Below are 6,828 nucleotides of genomic sequence, written 5' to 3' on the forward strand. Positions count from 1 at the left end.
AGGAAACACAACCAATTTATGGCTAATTCATATGAATTAAACTTGTGATCGTACAATTACTGAGTATTGTTTCTTGACATGCAGACTTTTGAGGTCTGTCCTCCATTGTAAATGTGTTGTCTCTTGATCAGTTGTTTATTAAATTTTCCATCAACCATGCTTTATCAATCAGTTCTTATTTGCTGTTTTCCCTCTGTGGAGGAGGCCAAAGAGGTCTTTCCTCTGGGGGGAGAGGATCTCTCTCAACATTTTGTGGAGGAGGTGGGTAATGGATCCCTGGAGGAATGGTTTGTGTTTTATGAAACATCCCTCCCATCCCCATCCCAAACTCTCAGTCGTGTCCCTGCCTGCAGTCTACCTCTCACTCCATTGTCTGTGGCCAGCTCCACAGCGCAGCCTGTAACCATTCATCCTCCTTCCCCTGGGACAGTAAGTGGTCCACGTTTCGATGCCTCCATATGGAGGCACTTTCGGGCCCTTCCTAATGACCCCTGTGCTGTGCAGTGCCATGCCAGTGATGTCCTGGTGTGCAGGGGCAAAAACCCGAATCTGGTGAGTGGCCAGATCCCCTGCCCCCAAGAGGGGAGGCAGCCCACCATCACCTCCCTGAGCCTGCTAGGCCTGGCGGCCACAGGCATCATCCACCTTGCTGCATGAGCGGATAAGTGTCTGCCTGTCATGGCCCAGTCTGAGACTGAGGTCTCCTCTGAAGGAGAGGAGCCTCGTGTAGCCAGCCAGGACTCCTCAGGAGAAGAAGAGTTCTGTGTAGCCAGCCCTAGCCCTGACTCAGCAGAAGCCGACAATCAGGAGCAGCAGCTGCTGGCTGATCAAAGCTCACAGCTAGCAGCTGAGACACCAGCACCCTCTAGCCCCAATACCACAGGGGAAGCCCAGCCAGGGGCTTCCACCCCCCCCAGACTCACCCACGCCTAGAGAGTGCCGCAGACAGCGCCAGAGACTGGAACTGCAGGAGAGACGGCGCAGTGCTCGTCTCCTGAGCCAACGCCAGCTGCTGGAGAGCGACGATGAGTAGCATCAGGATGGAGCCCCCGCAGCTGGCTGAAAATCACACCTGGCTATAAAAGCCAATCAGGAGCAACTGCCAGGCATGGAGGCAATGTGTCAATTACCTGCAACCACTTCCTGGTACCTTGCAGCTCACTCTTGCCAGCACCTTGCCTTGATACCCTTGTGCTCTGACCTACGGACTGGACTTGGCTTGGCTTTATGGATCTTAGACACACCCCTGGCATTTATCTTGGGCTCTGACTACAGACTGGACTCGGCTTGTGACTCTTGAACACTCCTTGGCTTCATGTTAGTACCTGGGCTACCAGCCCATGACAGATTGCTTCCACCGCAAAACTTCCCAGCATGGACACGGCGACGCCCACCCTGGGGAGCCTGGCACTGCTGCAGGACCAGGTACTGCAATTGACTCAAGCACTGGTGACTTTGCAGCAGCAGATTGCCACCCTACTTGCTTCCCCTGCTGCACTTCCACCTGCTAAATGCCCAGTGAAGCTTCCTGACAGTTTTGAGGGCGACATGGAGGAACTCCCAGCATTTCTTGCCCACTGCCAGCTGTATATTGAACTCCGGGCCAGAGAGTTTCCCACAGATAAAAGCAAGGTTGGCTTTATCCTCAGCTTGTTAAAGGGGCAGGCGGCAAGATGGGCCACACCCTTGTTACTGGCCAAATCCCCACTGCTAGGGGATTTCCCAAACTTTGTGGTCCACATTTCTGCTGCCTTTGCGAACCCCCTGAAGGCCATCAAAGCAAAGCAAAGAATGCGTGCCCTCACCCAGGGGAATGGGACTGTGGCCCAATACACCACTGAATTCCAGTTACTGTCCCAGGACCTGGACTGGAACAAAGCTGCCCTCGCCGACCAGTACCCGGAGGGCCTATCTGAGGAGGTATTGGATGAAGTGGCCCGATCCGAAGGACCAAGAGAATTACAAGCGCTCATTCTCCTATGCTTCCGAATCGATGGGCAGCTAGAGAACCGGAGACAAGCCCGTGTGCTAAGCTGTCCTCCGCCCCAGGCCTCGCCTGCCAAGACAGCAGAACCAGCACCATCGCGCATGCCTTGTACCCATTTGCCTCCTGAGGAGAAGGAGCGGCATCACACCCACAACCTCTGCTGGTACTGTGGTGGAGTGGGCCATTACGCCAATGACTGCCCTGCAAAAAGGAGGCCCCCAGCTATAGCTCTGGAGCGGGCTCCTGCTAAACAACTTGTTGGAACAGCGAACGCCTCCTATGACCATCCCGAACCATTCCTAGTGCCTATAAAGCTGTGCCTGCCCGACGGCCGATGGCTATTCGTGTATGCCATGGTAGATTCAGGGGCATTCCTCTGCTTCATGGATGTCAAGTTTGCCATACAGCGCAGGATTCCCTTGCGGGCAAAGAAGACCCCCACCGTAGTTGAGGCCATTGATGGGCGGCCTCTGCGTTCTGGGCCAGTGGTCAAGGAAACCCAGGACCTTCTCTTGCAGATCCAGCATCACCGTGAGCAGCTCTGCTTTGATGTTGTGGGCATCCCCCACTTTCCGCTGCTCCTGGGGCTCTCCTGGCTCTGTTGCCATGATCCGGTTATTCTGTGGGGCCAGCAGGACCTTCGCTTCTGGACGCCATGCCCACATGAAAATCAACGCACGGGTCCAATTGCAGCCGCTGCACAAGGGGCCTCTGCACTACTGGAGGTATATGCAGATTTTGCAGATGTGTTTGAGGCAAAAGGGGAAGACCAACTCCCCCCGCATCAGCCGTATGATTGCGCTATTGACTTAATCCCTGGCGCCCCCCTGCCAGTGGGACGCCTGTACTTGTTATCAGAGCCTGAGCTGGCCGCACTCCGGGACTTCCTCACAACCAATCTGCATTGAGGGTTCATCCGCCCCTCCACCTCGCCCACCTCTGCCCCAGTCCTCTTTGTTAAAAAGAAAAGTGGAGAACTCCGGCTCTGCAATGACTACCAGGCCCTGAACAAAATCTCTGTCTGAGACCGGTATCCACTGCCGCTGATCTCCGACGTCCTGGAGCAAGTTAAGGGAGCCCAGATCTACACCAAGCTGGATCTTCGGGGAGCCTCCAACCTGGTGCGCATCCAGGAAGGTGATGAGTGGAAAACTGCCTTTGGTATCAGATATGGACAATACGAGTACCTGGTAATGCCCTTTGGCCTGACTAACGCGCCCTCGGTGTTTCAGAGGTTTATGAATGACATCTTTCGTGACCAGCTGGATCAGTTCATCATCATTTACCTGGATGATATATTAATTTATTCCCGGAACCCGGCTCGACACCCCCAGCGCGTGTGCATGGTGCTGCAAAGACTCCGGCAGCATGGCCTGTTTGCTAAGCTGGAAAAATGTGCATTCCACCTGCCTGCCGTAGAATTCCTTGGCCATGTGATCTTGCCCCGGGGCATCCAAATGGACCCAGCTAAGGTTGAAGCTGTACAGACCTGGCAAGCCCCCCGCTCATGGAAGGATGTGCAACAATTTCTGGGGTTTGCCAACTATTATCGGCAGTTCATCCCCCGGTTTGCATCCATAGCTGTTCCCCTTACCCGGCTTCTCCGGCTTCGAGAACCCTTCCATTCGACACTGGAAGCCAATGAGGCATTCCAGACCTTGAAGGCATGTTTCGTCACACAACCGGTACGCCGATACCCAGATCCCCAGCTACCCTTCACAGTTGAGGCAGAGGCCTCCAGCACTGCTATCGGAGTGGTGCTCTCACAACGCACAACCTCCTCCAGTGTCCCCCAACCCTGTGCCTACTACTCTCGCCAGCTTACCCCCGCAGAAAGGAACTATACCATCTGGGAGCGGGAGCTGCTGGCAATAAAGGCAGCCTTCGAGGTTTGGCGGCACCATCTGGAGGGGGCTCAACACCCAGTCCGAGTGCTCAGTGATCACCAGAACCTTGAACATCTCCAAACCGTCCACCGCCTCAACCAGAGACAGATCTGCTGGTTGTTGTTTTTCTTCCGCTTTGACTTCAGGATCACGTATGTCCCCAGTTCCCAGAATAAGAAAGCCGATGCTCTGTCCCAGAAACCGGAGTACAACTCACCCCCGAGCTGGGAAGAGCCTCTAACTACTATCCTGGCTCCCAAAACTTTTGCTGCCACGCAACCCTCCCAGGGGCTGGTTGAGGAGATACAGGCTCAACAGGTACTGGACCCAGTTGCCTAGAAATACCTCCCGAAGGTCCGGGAGCCGCACCAGCTCCAGGTGGATGGCTTCGCAGAGGAAGAGGGGCTACTGACCCACCGAGGCCGGATTTATGTACCACCAGGCTCGCTGCGAACGAAAGTCCTGCGACTGGTCCATGATTCCAGACCCACTGGGCACTTCGGCTGCCACAAGACAACCCATCTCTTGACCCGTGACTTCTGGTGGCCCCGGGTGCAATCAGATGTGGCCCGGTACGTGGCAGTCTGTGAGACATGTAGGCGGGCCAAGGATTCCCCTGGCAAACCCTCTGGCCTTCTGCATCTGCTACCCACACCCACCGGGCCATGGAGGACTATTTCCATGGATTTCATTACAGACCTGCCCTGCTCCAAAGGCCATACCTGCATCCTGGTGGTGGTGGACTTGTTCACAAAAATGGCCCATTTCATTCCCTGTTCTGGACCCCCCACCGCTCAGGACACCACACACCTGTACCTTCAGCACGTCTTTCGACTTCATGGACGACCAGACCATGTAATTTCCGATCAGGGAGTTCAATTCACCTCTAGGTTTTGGCGGGCACTGCACTCCCTTCTTGGCACCAAAGTCCATTTATCCTCAGCACACCATCCCCAGTCCGATGGGCAAACGGAACGCACCAATGAAACCCTGGAGCAGTATCTGAGATGCTATACAAACCATCAACAGGATGACTGGCTAGCCCTACTGCCTTTGGCCGAGTTCGCATATAACAATGCAGTGCACTCCTCCACCCAACAGACCCCCTTTATGGCTAATTACGGCCATCACCCTCGCTTCTTTCCTAGCACCGCACCCTCATCAGGAATCCCAGCCGCAGACGATCGCCTCCAGGAACTCCAATCCATGCATGAGCTGTTGCGGGAGCAACTCCAGCTTGCCAAGGAAAACTACAGGGGGGCTGCGGATCGGAAACGGCAACCTAGTGTTCCCCTGTCCGTAGGTGATCAGGTCTGGTTATCCACCCACCATATCCGCAGCCAACGACCCTCCAAAAAGCTAGATGCTCAGTTCCTTGGACCCTTTGTGATCACAGACCAGGTGAACCCCGTAGCCTACCGCCTGCAACTACCACCGGCCCTCCCGATCCATCCTGTGTTTCATTGGTCCCTTCTAGTCCCGGCATCACCCCTGGACCCGCACCATTCCGGGCCACCCCCCCGTCCACCTCCGATTACCATTGAGGAGCAAGAAGAATATGAGGTCGCCCAGATCCTGGACTGCCGTCACCGGTGGGGGCAAGTGCAGTACTTGGTAGACTGGAAGGGGTATGGACCGGAAGACCACTCATGGGAGCCTGCCGTGAACGTTCATGCCTAGTCCGACAATTCCATTGGGCCTATCCTCAGAAACCGGGGCCGCCCAGGCATCAGAGGAGGGGGGGCCTTGGGAGGGGGGATGGTGTCATGGCCCAGTCTGAGAGTGAGGTCTCCTCTGGAGGAGAGGAGCCTCGTGTAGCCAGCCAGGACTCCTCAGGAGAAAAAGAGTTCTGTGTAGCCAGCCCTAGTCCTGACTCAGCAGAAGCCGGCAATCAGGAGCAGCAGCTGCTGGCTGATCAAAGCTCACAGCTAGCAGCTGAGACACCAGCACCCTCTAGCCCCAATACCACAGGGGAAGTTCAGCCAGGAACTTCCACAGGGGAAGCTCAGTCAGGGACTGCCAGCACCACAGGGGAAGCCCAGCCAGGGGCTTCCACCCCCCCAGGCTCACCCACGCCTAGAGAGCACCACAGACACTGCCAGAGACTGGAACTGCAGGAGAGACGGTGCAGTGCTTGTCTCCTGAGCCAACGCCAGCTGCTGAAGAGCAACGATGAGTAGCATCAGGATGGAGCCCCAGCAGCTGGCTGAAAATCACGCCTGGCTATAAAAGCCAGTCAGGAGCAACTGCCAGGCCTGGAAGCACTGTGTCAATTACCTGCAACCACTTCCTGGTACCTTGCATCTTGCTCTTGCCAGCACCTTGCCTTGATACCCTTGTGCTCTGACCTACAGACTGGACTTGGCTTGGCTTTTTGGATCTTGAACACACCCCTGGTGTTTACCTTGGGCTCTGACTACAGACTGGACTCAGCTTGTGACTCTTGAACACTCCTTGGCTTCGTGTTAGTACCTGGGCTACCAGCCCATGACACTGCCCACCCGGAGGCCTGGTGGGCGGGCAGATGGGGGCTGCTGCCAGTGAGTGGCCAGACCCCCTATCCCTGAGAGGGGAGGCAGACCACCACCACCTCCCTGAGCCCACCAGGCCCGGCAGCCGCAGTAATCAACCACCTTGCTGTGTGAGCGGATAAGTGTCCTCCGGCCCGGAGGCCTGGCGGGCGGGCATATGGGGGGGGGTGCCGCTGCCCAGCGGCCACATCCCCTGTCCCTAAGGGGGGTCTGCCTTCAGGTCCACCGCACGGGGTCAAAGTGAACTGGAGAGGGTGGCTCCATTTGTACTGAATGGGAGTTTCCTAGGGGCATCTAATTTGGGAATGTATAACTCTGAGATCCATACTGCAATCTTGACCAAACTTGGGTGATGGCTGGAGAAGAGCCTGCTCCACATTCACTGTGAATATGCGCTCTCGCAGTGCTAGGGGGGGGCCGCTCT

This window comes from Eublepharis macularius, chromosome 5 (genome assembly GCF_028583425.1).
Source record: "Eublepharis macularius isolate TG4126 chromosome 5, MPM_Emac_v1.0, whole genome shotgun sequence".
NCBI lineage: Eukaryota > Metazoa > Chordata > Lepidosauria > Squamata > Eublepharidae > Eublepharis > Eublepharis macularius.